The sequence below is a fragment of the Canis lupus genome, chromosome 15 (genome assembly GCF_003254725.2).
Source record: "Canis lupus dingo isolate Sandy chromosome 15, ASM325472v2, whole genome shotgun sequence".
In the NCBI taxonomy this organism is placed as follows: domain Eukaryota; kingdom Metazoa; phylum Chordata; class Mammalia; order Carnivora; family Canidae; genus Canis; species Canis lupus.
The window spans coordinates 26,318,243-26,330,606 of record NC_064257.1 but is presented as its reverse complement, the minus strand read 5'-3'; positions in this window follow the sequence as shown (position 1 = coordinate 26,330,606).

The window sequence follows — 12,364 nt, the reverse complement described above, 5'->3', positions numbered from 1 at the left end:
CTGCATGAAGAGGATTTATGGGAGGATGAAACAGAGCATGAAAAAAGGTAAAGATCCATTGGAATTAAATAAAAGCAAAAAAGCCAGTGCTTGAGCACATTCCTTAAGGAAATTGTTATCAACTCTGACCTTTGGGGAACTATTATAAGAAGTATAAGGAATATCAAATGGATTTGATTTTAAAAACAACTCATCTTTGATGTTATAATGTAGAGATTAATTTAAAATGTTTTGTTCCTTCAGTTCATATTAGGAGAAGGTAGGGTACGAAATTTTGCTTTGTTAGCAAAAATTGAAGCCAAAGTAATTCAATGTAATTACCTTGTGATATGTTTTATGTGTGCTTTTACTTAAGCAATGTCTCAGAAATTTTGACTCTGTAAGGCAAGAGAGTTCGGCCATTTTCAATACACTAATCGTACACTAATCAGGTTTTCTTTTCTTTTTTTTTTCAAGACTGGAGTTATGATCTTAATTTACAACAACAAAAAATATTATTTAAACTACCAAAATGCCCCCTGAATCTGAGCTAAATTAAGTGGAGATACTTAAATCGCTTTACTTCTACCTCATGCAGACATGATCTAACTTCAATCTGTTTACCTAAAAATTTCCTGATACCTCAGATTCATAAGAATTTACTACTCTCAAATATTTTTTAAACTTCTGAATTTAAGATAGATTTTATTTTAGACAAAATGATTATTTTCATGTTGTGTGGGGTTAGTACAGTGACCGAGTTAGTTTGTAAGATTTTGGTAGTTTTTCTTCAGAATTAGAAATTAAAAAAAAATACACTGTCACATTTAAACCAAAGAATTCAGGTATTAGGAAGGAATACTTTGATTTTCACTTTGGAAAATGCCAAATTTATCCAAATTAATTTTCATGATTCACATATTATTAAGAAGGAAAGAAAGAAGAGAGAAAGAGAGAGAGAAAGAGAAAGAAAGAAAGAAATGTCAAGCAAGCAAGCAAGAGACCAATTTTCAAAACTGGGCAAGCCTCCTCCAGGACATGGGCTTTAGAACTCCCCACATCTCAGGGCTGTTTCATCACATCCACTTCCTTCAGAGAGGCACCCAAAGAGCTGCACTGTTGTTGAGACTTGTGCTATCACACTAAGGCACTACGCTGACCACTTAGTTCTGCAGCATTATCAGTTCACTCGTTCCTTTCCACTGTTTTTTTTACTGTCCTCTGAATGCTTCTAGTGGTGGAGCTATTTGAGGGGAACATACCAAACCCAACCAAACTAAATGCAAAACAAATATTTTCCCAGGCCGGGTTCCCTGAAAGCCAATTCCGAGATGGAGATGAGTGTGCAAGAAGTTTACTAACAAGCTTTTCCCTTGTGAGGAGGGAAAGTGATGAAGCATCAGTGGGTAGAGGGAGGCAGATAAACCTTGTGAGGTGTCAGCAGAGGCCAAGGCTGGGCCATTCAGAGTTTTGTACAGCAGAGATGAGGGGCCTGGCTTGGACAGGCTCATGCTGAACAGGCATTGCTGGCAGTTTGCACTGGTATGGGCATGTGACCTTGTGTATGGTTGCACTCCGGAAGCTCTGTTTTCTTTTTATCTTTTAGATTTTATTTATTTATTTGTGAGACACACAGAGAGAAACAGTGTGTGTGCAGGGAGGAGCAAGCAGGAGTGGGAGGAGGAGCAGAGGAAGAGTGGGGAGAAGCAGACTCCCTGCTGAGCATGGAGTCCTAGGAGGCTGATCTCAGGGTGTTGAGATCCTGACCTGAGCTGAAGTTGGATACTTAACCCTTGGCCAACTGAGCTGGCCTCTGAGCTGAGGAAGTTCTGAAACCTGTCAGCCCTTACTTCCTGAAGAGTACCTTGGTGGCTCATCACAGTGTACACCCCCAACACTATGAATCTACTTTTTCTACTTGGTACTGCAGACATAAAAGATCCTTTGGTCTCTGATCAAAGTTGCTTCACTAAAAAGAAATAAAATCTATGCTCCTTTAAAAAATTAACTTGCTTTAAAACTTTATTTTATAGTAAATATATACATCTATATTTTATTGTCTTCTATAGAGGCTTAGAGTGTGTATGTTTCCTATATATTTTTGCAGCTACCATGTTTAAAAATAGGATAAATGTCCTCAAAATATGTAAATAAACTAGGTATTTGTGTATCCAAGGCATCCCATTTTTCCACTATATAGCTGTATAAAACTTACGTGCTCCAGACTTCAGAAGGTTTTAGAATTATAGAAAGTTAAAGAATAGTTTTGTGGGTGATGAAAAAAACATCAGTAATCATCTTGGAACACAAAAGAAGCACCTTTGGAAAATACGGAAAACTTTTAATTTAAATTATACAATAGAAGTTACTTTGAACTGCTAAATGCTTTGGGAGTCTGTAATGAAAAACTATTTCCACTGAAACCCCAAGCTGTATAGGGTATGCCACATAATAGATGAATATTTCATTGATCTCAAAATAGAAATTTGATTTTTAAATATGGACTTAGAAACTTTTAATGTTTTTTACACAAAATACTGTGTACCATTTCCATGAGAAAGAATGATTTTTCTCATTTGTAAAATGAGAGCATTAATAACAGTCCCATTGGGTTATTATGAGAGCCAATTAATATAATGCATGTAAAGTGTTGAACACAATGCCTGATAATTATCATTATTCAATAAATGTTAATGCTTATTTTTGTTGTTGTTAATGTGAAGTTTTTATCACAGCATTACAAAAATAGCTAGTTTGCAGTGTGAGGCGTTCTATGACATATTTAGCAATAACTTCTAAAGTTTACATCCTTCAATACTAAAGTGTTAGTTCAAAAATACATTTTAAAATGTTTGTATTTACTTTCATTTTTGGATATGGAAAAATTTCACAAAACGTGTATTTTAGCCATTACAACTCACTAACGATATTCTTCATATAACATCGCAGTGTTTTCTGATGTAACCAGTTTTATGGTTTTCGGTGAGGTCACTATTATTTGGCTAAGATTATCTATTGAAATGATCACAAAGTTTGTTTGTTAATAAAGCTAGAGCTCATCTAAATACAATTTAGAAATTGGGTGTTTCTAAATTTCCCAACTATATGTATTTGATTGAAAAAGAAATGAGCATATCCCTTCTTTAGCCATTTCTCCAAGGAATGAGAAGTAAGATCAGAATTTAAGGTAAATAGATTAATACTATAAAAAAGATGGTTGCTTGGGTCAAAGTAAATATAATTTTTAATTATGCACTGCAGAATCAGGAATTGTGAAATGTCTGCATTGGCCTTGTAAAATGCACTATTTGTATAAAGCTTCCTTCTCAATATGTATTAGCTTTGCTGTGCCCTTAGCTTACTTACAGAAATCCTTTCTCTGGGTAATGTTGCTGCTCATAGTAATATTTTCGTGTTAGACTTTATGTTTATTAGATTACTTAATTCACAGAAAGACCACTGTGCAGATTGGACATACAAAGTAAAATGTGAGTCGTCAGGAAACTAGCTGAGTCAGGTACATCGACTGAAATTTTACTTGGAAACTAAATGAATAAGTCTGGGTCGGGCAATAATTGCAAGTAATGTAGAGAAATTGGCTACTAATGAGACTGAAGTGTAATTAGATGCTCAAGATCTTTCCCTAAGTAAATAAAAAACTCAAATTCATGAGAAATAGCTGAGTGGGGAGTGGAGGGCTTGTCACACGTTTGTCAAACATAAACAATTGGGTAAAATGTTCATAGATCTGCTCATTCCTGGAAGAGGAAGACATGACTTGTTAGGTTTCATTTTATTTGAGTCAACAGTGAACAGGTAGGGGGAGCTCTGACCTTCAAAATGTCATTGTGAGTTGTCAAAGTCAATCTAATTCTTTATGATACATATATAGATTCTGTGGAAAATAGAGCAATGAAGATGCTTTAAGAACAGAACTTCTTATTGAATGACGTGTATGGGGGTTTAGCTCAATGTGAGTAACTCACCAATGAGTGGCACACTGCCCCATTACTGGCATTGTTTATTGCTTCGTTATGTTCTATCACCAGTCCAAGTGCTATCTAGTTTGAACTGACATCTAATTAGAAGACTGCATCCCCTCTCAAAACCATCAAATATCCTCATATGGAATATGAAATTAGCTTGATTGGGAATTGTTTTGTGTGAAACTGTTTTGTGTGGCTTTGAAAAAACTAGATAGTTTATGGCCACATGAGTTGTTCTTCCTGAGGTCTGTTATTTTTCCTAATTGGTTTATCTTAGAAACATTAACTATTTCTGTGAAATGTATCCATCAATAATAGCACTTATTTGACAATGGAACAGATGGTATGTAATTTATATACCCTTGAATTGGTCTCTCCATGGAGGGGTGGGGGAAAATGAAGGCACTCCTCAAATGGAAACCGAGAGACAGAAGGATGGAGATTCATGGTAGAAAAGGAGACACACAAACATATCCTGCTAAAGTTTTGTCCTTAGTTTCCTCATTTTCATTTTTCCTATCTCCCAAGATAGGTATCTTTTCATTTTGTTTTTATCTCCTCACCCACCTCCACCATTTTCTAGAAGGGCAAAGCTAGGGTGGGTAGACATATGTATTTCTAGGAATTAATTCCATATGATGCTTGGAATAACTATAATGGATGGGCCTGGGGAATACCTGTGCAATTTTTCCTTTAATATTAGAAAGGATAAATTCAAGCCATATACAAGATTTTTAGTTTTTGCTTTTGAGTTTTTGTGGTTGTTACAATTTGTCTCATCATGTTGTAAAATTTGCTTTGCTTTTGTTTTCCAATATTTGGGAGAATCCTGAACTTGTGACTAACACTGTCTTTTCCCAAAGGTATGCTTTACTATCAAAGGTATAATGCTTCAGATTTGATCTTGAGTTATTTTATTGTCTATCATTCCATAATGTATAGGAAACTGCACCTAGGAAATAATTTCCTTATTTATTTATTTATTTATTTATTTATTTATTTATTTATGATAGTCACACACAGAGAGAGAGAGAGAGAGAGAGAGGCAGAGACATAGGCAGAGGGAGAAGCAGGCTCCATGCACCGGGAGGCCGACGTGGGATTCAATCCCGGGTGTCCAGGATCGCGCCCTGGGCCAAAGGCAGGCGCTAAACCGCTGCGCCACCCACGAATCCTGGAAATAATTTCCTATGTTCTGAGAGTAAGATAGATTGGCTGCTGGAGGATGCATAAAGAAAACACTATTCTTGGGGAACTAGAAACATTTAACTTCAGTAAATTGTAGTTTCCTTTAATTAGTATCCCTTTCCTTTGCCTACTGCTTTTGTTTCTATTTCTTTGAAGAGTAAACTTAAAATCAGGCTTTTGTCTTTTCATCATGTGTCATTCCTAATTCCCCAAATCCCAGTAACCCTAGGACAGTAAGTGTACTTAGGAACAACAACAATTTTAATAATTTAATTCTGCTGGCTAGAGCAACCTCTGGCTTTTGTGAAATGCTTCCAAGCAGGAGACACTTCAGTAATGTGCCAGTTGTTTTGTTTCGAAGCTGACATGCTGCCAATACACAGAAGATGGAAATCTATTTTGTGAATATAATTGTTTTGAATGGGGTAATACTATTTATTTCATTCTAATATGATGCTAAATTGTTAATATGTTCACAGGGCATCAATAAACATCTCAAATACACTGTTTATGCTTATAAATTGATGTGTTAATGAATTTTCCTCAATAGAATTCCATCACACGAATCCCTCTGGGCTTTTATCTGAAATTCCTAATCTGTCAGAAATTGCTTGGGGGTGTGGATTGCACAGGTTAGAATGATTCAGTTCCTCACTACTAGCCTTTGTGTGTTAGTATGTTTCCTCTAAAGCACAAAGTATTTTAGTTGAAACTGTACTTTCAGATTACTCTCAGACAAATCTAGGACAAGGACTTCTTGTAAAAATTAGATTATCTTCGAGGGTGAAGCAAAATAAAAGGCTGGCTAATTCAGTGCTAACAACACACAAATCAATAGTAAAAAAGTGTGTTCCATTAAATAAAAATGTAACTCTACAGAAATATTTTTATATTTTTGTTCAAAAAATAGAAAGATAAAACTGAGCCAGAAAGTAATCAGTAGTCATATTTTTCTTTTGATAATTTACACATTTAAAAAAATCCTTGTAGCTCAACACTTAACATTTGAATCGTTTACTAGTACTCAATGTCTTTTCATATGAAAGAAAACATTTCTTATAGTATAGTTAAATTTATGCTTGGAGAATTACTTATTCGCTGTGATAATTGGGTTGAATAAAGAAGAAGTAAGTTTCAGGCAATGGAATTGGTCAGTTGCTAAGTGTAATGTAGGGAAAAATCATGCAAATCAGAAAGTTTAATAAGAAAAATTAAATTTATCTACAAAATTAATATTTTAAGGACTTCAACTGTAAATATGGCAAAGCTTAATATTTCAGAAACTGCTATTGACTTTTTGTTCTGTTGTTTCTCCCTCTTCCTACCAGTTGGTAGACTCTTAACACCCTCTCAGTCTGATTTCATAATTTGCCAGCTGTTACCCATTTTGTAGGTGGGAAAGAGGAACAAGCATGTCCTCACTGATTGTGAGTCTCTTCAGTCTCAGTCTCTTCCAGTCTGTACCTATTGACAAAGTCAATCTCTTCAGTCTCTTCCAGTCTGTACCTATTGACAAAGCTTCCTAAGTCATTAAGTATTGAAGAACAGCAACTCTGCTTTCCTTCAGTTCTGTGTGTGTGTGTGTGTGTGTGTGTGTGTTAAATCTATAAAACATTTATCCCTTCTCCTATCCAGAGGCAGAAGAGGCATATTAGATGGAGCAGCAGGATTTCTAAAATCTTGGGCTTGGAAAATTTAGTAACTTTGATCTCAACAGTATGTTCACCGTGTCCACCATAACCTGCCCTCTCTGGCAAGCTCTGGAGACAGGGCTGTATGTCAATCAATACTTCATATACGCTGTACCTCATAAAATCATTATACCTTGGGGGATATATAGTGAAGGGAAGTGGTTGTTAATAAGTATAAAACTAAAAAAAAAAAAAAAGTATAAAACTATCTGATAGCCAAACAAAGGGAATGCATTTGGAAGTAATTTGAAAGAGTCTCGAAGTCAGAAAATCTAGATTCAAAGGCATTCATTCACTCATCTAAACGTATATTCACTTTTTCATTCAATAAATATTTTTGAGCTCCTGCTATATGCAAGACATAATGGTAGCAACATGGAATTTCGAACACAGATTTTTAAATCAATAAACAACAGGTTCAGTGAAAGGATGGGGAAATAACAGCAATCTAGTCAATGAAAGATGGTACAGCTATCCAATTATCAGACAAAGTAGACTTTAGGTTGACACATTTTTTAAGAGAATAGAGGAATGTTTCATAATGATGAAGTAGTCCTCCAGGAACTCTAAATCCATATTCAGCTAACTACATAGATCCAAACTATTTAGAAAGAACAAACAAACAAAAATGAATCAACTAGAAGGAAAAATAGATGAATTCACAATCATAATAGAATACTCTCAATAGCTGATAGAACAAACAGAAAACAATCAGTTGAGATTCAAAGGATATGATATTCCAATTAGCATATTTTCCCCCCAATTAGCAAATCTGATCTAGTTGACATTATTTATAGGCGTATCTGCAGCCAACTATGACCGACTACAGATGCTTTCCCTGAAGCGTTTCATGGAGCATCATGGAACAAGGCACATATTGCATTTATTGACATTGTATGCAAGTCTTATCAAGTATCACATGATTGCAAATTTCATAGGATTAAAATATGTCCTCTGACCATGGTGAAATATAGCTGCTACTAAGTAAAAGATAAATAAAAAAACTGAATACAATTTTTAAAGACATTCATTATGCCACATGTAATTTAAAGAAATTTATTTTTATTTTGAAAAAGACATCAGATCAAATTTAACACTTAATTTTGGTATATATAATGTTTTCTAAAATACTTTTAATATTTAAGTTAAACATTTATGAAGTAACTTGATTTAACTTGAAGATATTCAGTCATGGAGGCAGCACTGGGCAATAGTTAAGCAGTTGAGGCCAGTATGCCTAACTGAAATCCTGGCTCAGTCTCATGGTGGTTTTCGGGTCTTAGGCAAGGTGCTTAACCCCACTAAACTTCAGTTTGCTCATCTGTAATATGGGAATGATGATGGCATTTAATTTATAGTCTGACTGTAAAGATTAAAAAGATCATGGAATGAAGTACTTTTCACATAGCAGAAAAAAAAAATTCCAGAAAATTTATCAGAGTATGTCTGACATATATTGTTTTCCTGTTATTCAGTTTCTCCAATTCCACAGACTGTAATGGACAAGACAGTTTTTGAAACTCAGGAGACATGATTTGGGGCAAATTTTTTCGAAGTGTTGCAGTGATTCCTTAATCTCCTATCCAATATGTTTGTGTGCCTTCAGGAAAAGTCACATTTATGAATCTATAGCAAAACTAAAATACCACAATACTGAACATGAGTCCACTTGCCAGTAAAAATGGCTTAAAATTTTTTTTTGTCTTTTTGTGTTTTGTGTCTGAAACAAATATAATGATAGCTAGGTGAGACTAATAGTCTTCTGTTCGGTAAAATTTCATAACTGAAAGTATTAGAAATATCCCAGATTAATTATAGTGTTTTAGGGGATGAAACTATTTGGCCATAAAGTAATCCCATAATATAAGGTGAATATTTGTTGCAAGAATTTTGATTGACTTCACCTATGAACTTATTTTGAAAACTTCATATTAACTATCATTACTGTGAAATTGAAAAGGTGGAAAATTTGATAAGGAGTCATGAAATCATAGGTTTGTCTATCATTTTCCTGCTTGAGAAACTCTGAAATCTGTCAAGAATGATTCATTTTAATAAATTTAACATGATCTCTGTTTAGACAATTACACTAAGTCTCTGTTGACCTGGCATGGTGTGAATGAATATTGACAATCTTAAAACCTTCAAAATAATACAAATGCCCAAACATGAAAAATTTAACACTTTGAAAATGTTAGTTGGCATGAGTGTTCTGTTGCTGAATAACAATGACCCCGACTTTAATAGGTTAAAACAACATTCATTGGCTCATGGTTCCATAGGTCAGAAATCCATGCCTGCCATGACTGAGTTCTCTACTTGGGGTCTCACAGGCTAACATTGGACTGTCAGATGCGCTGAGTTCTAGGCTAGATGTTCTGGGGAAGAATCTGCTTCCAACTGCATTCAGGTTTTTGGCAGAACTTGGTTCTTTGTGGTTGTAGGACTAAGACGGTTTCCTTTCAAAGTTGTCATCAGGGCCAATCTTAGCTCCCAGTTGCTACCCACATTCCTTAACCCATGAATTCACCATCTTTGAAGACAAAAGGGAATTTCTCATCTGTGGAATCCCTCTCATTCGAATTTCTTACTTCCATTGTTTCTCATTTCAGGTGATTAAGTCAGGCTCCCTAGATCAACTAATTTGGGACCTTTTTTACACACAGTACCTATCTTAGTTTTTGATTGAGTAACTGAAAGGAGGTATGTGTACATCAGGCTGGGGATCTTGGAAGTCATCTTAGAGTTCTGCCTACCAAGTAGTTTTGATAATATTTTTAGTAACACAAATTAGTTTTTTAAGAGTTTATTGTTTCCAAACAAACAAAACCTCATCCCCTAAAATAGCAGAAATGGAGTGACTATTTTAGCTGTCATCAATTAATCGTCAGATCAGTCACTTCAATTAACTGGCAAAATAAATTCTTGTAATTTTTTCCTGGTTTTGTTCAACTTTTGCTCAATTCAATTGGCCATTTCGACCACTTGTCTAAATCATGCTTTACATGACAGCTGAAAACACTCATAAAACTGTTGTAAAGCAGTTCTTATTATTTGAAAACAGAAGTTTTTGGCTGTATTATTGAAACATGGCTCTAAACTGATTCCTTTCTGTGTACTCCTTTCCATTTATCTAACTTGAGTAAGCTAATCAATTAATTGAACCATGAAGGTTATTATGTGATTATTGAAGCTAAGAATTGATTAAATACAAAATTAAATGTACACAGTAACTGCATATAGGCCAGTAATCTTTTCTGTCAAGGCAGATAGCAAGTATTTTAGGTTTTGCAGGTCATAAGATCTTAGATCTTTGCTTTTGATTCCTTGTTTTTTCTTTCTTTTTTCTTGTCTTTCTTTCTTTTCCTTCTTTCATTCTTCTTCTCTTTTTTTTACAGCCCTTAAAAATGTAAAATACATTTTTGTATCATAGGCCATACTAAATCTGTCCATGGATTGAATTGGGCTGTGGCTACAACAGGGAAAAAGGAAAAGGAACAAAGTGAATAATCAGCAGACAATGTTTCTATTATTGTTGTTGTTAGGATTATTATTGAAAATTGATTTGGTGTTTCTATATGCTAGATTTTGACTTACATTTATTATATCAGGAAGAAGGCATAATTTTTAAGTTCACATTACAGATGAGGAAATTTAGGCTTCTAAAGATTGAATAAATTGGCTAAGGTTACAATATTCTTCTAAATAGTATTACCAGTACTTGACAACTGACTATACTTGACCTTAGTTTCTACTCTATCATTGAAACTGTAATCTACATAAGAAGACAAATTATACACCTGTACTCATTAAACATGAGTAATAAAATAAGCAGTGAAGTAATAGAATAATTACAGAAAATAGATTACTTCTGCAAACCTTGAAGATGACTTACTAAACTACTTAGGACTTACAATTATGTGAGGTTTTCACTTCTGAGGCAGTTATTGTGCTGTGAGACAAGAAACATATTCTCCTATTTCAACACCGAGAAAACACAAAATTCCAAACAATAAACATTTGTGGCCATTAGTAATTGGTTACTTTTGTTCTATTCTGGAATCCAGTTCCTCTTTGAAAAATATTAAGAAATTCTTTTTTGATGTTTTGAAAAACAACTAGTGTCTAGAATTTACTTCTAAAGCAGTAAAACTTGGAGCTGGAGTGGGGATACTGTGAAACATTAGTTTTCTTTGTCCCTCAGGATCTTACAAATAATATTTCTTAATACAACTAATGAAAAATTGTACGTTCTAAATATTTCTTTACATAAAGTCTTGCATAAATCATTGATGAAATGAGTATAAAATGATCATATTCATTAGACATAAATTTTCTACAAGGAGAATTATAGACTCTACTTATTGAAACTATTCTTAAAGTTCCAAACACAAGGTTGTTCAGTGAGGCACAAGATATATACTTTTTGGTGCTCTAAAACAGCATACTACAAACCGAGTCATTTTTTTTTTTATTTCTTATGAGTTCTTGAATGTTAAATTGCAAAGATTTGAGTGGAGCTTGTCTAGGACACTTATAAATTTATATGTTGTATAACTTATACAACAATAAGTTATGCAACTTAGATTAACTGGACAAATTTTATTAAAGAGATACTATCAAAACTGACACAAAAATAAATAGAAAATCAAAAGCCTAAAGAAATTGAAATTTTAATTGAAATTCCATCTCACAAAGGAAAACCTCAGTTACAGATGCCTTTCCTGGTGGATTCTCTTAAACATTTAATATTATACAGTCTTGTTCATAAAATAAAGGATGTTAGGAATGTTTTCCAACTTATTTTATGAGGCTAGTATTACTTGATATTATGATCTTATAGAGTCATTATTTGTTTTAAACTTATAGACCAATATCCTTCAGTCATTATTTGTTTTAAACCTATGGACCAATATCCTTCAGAAATATAGAAGTAAAAATTCCCCAGATATATTATAAAATAGAATCCAGCTATACTTAAGAATAAAACAGCATAAGCAGGTGTAATTCATCCCAGAAATGTGACATTGGTTTAAAATGTAAATATCAGTCAATATGGTTCATTATAATAACAGCATGAAGCAGAAAGCAATAGATACTCAGAAATTCATAGAATTCAATACCACTCATGGTGAAAACTTGGCAAAATAAGAATACAAGAATTCTCTCAGACATTTATTTATTTATTTTTATTCACTTTTTTTTTTTTTTTTTTAAATGAGAGAGAGTGCAGGAGCAAGGAGGGAGAGGGACAGAGAGAAACTTAAGCAGGCTCCAGGCTCAGCATGCAGCTCACTGCGGGGCTGATGTCCGCACTCTGAGATCATGAACTGAGAGGAAATAAAATCATGAGACACTCAACTGACTGAACCACCCAGGCATCCCTTCTTTGACTTTTAAAAGATGTTATGAGAAACATTTAGCTATTACCAGGTGATGATATTCACCTTAGTTAGATCAGAAAAAAAAGGACATAGATTTCAAATCTCCTTATTTCTATTTAACATTTTATTTGGATGC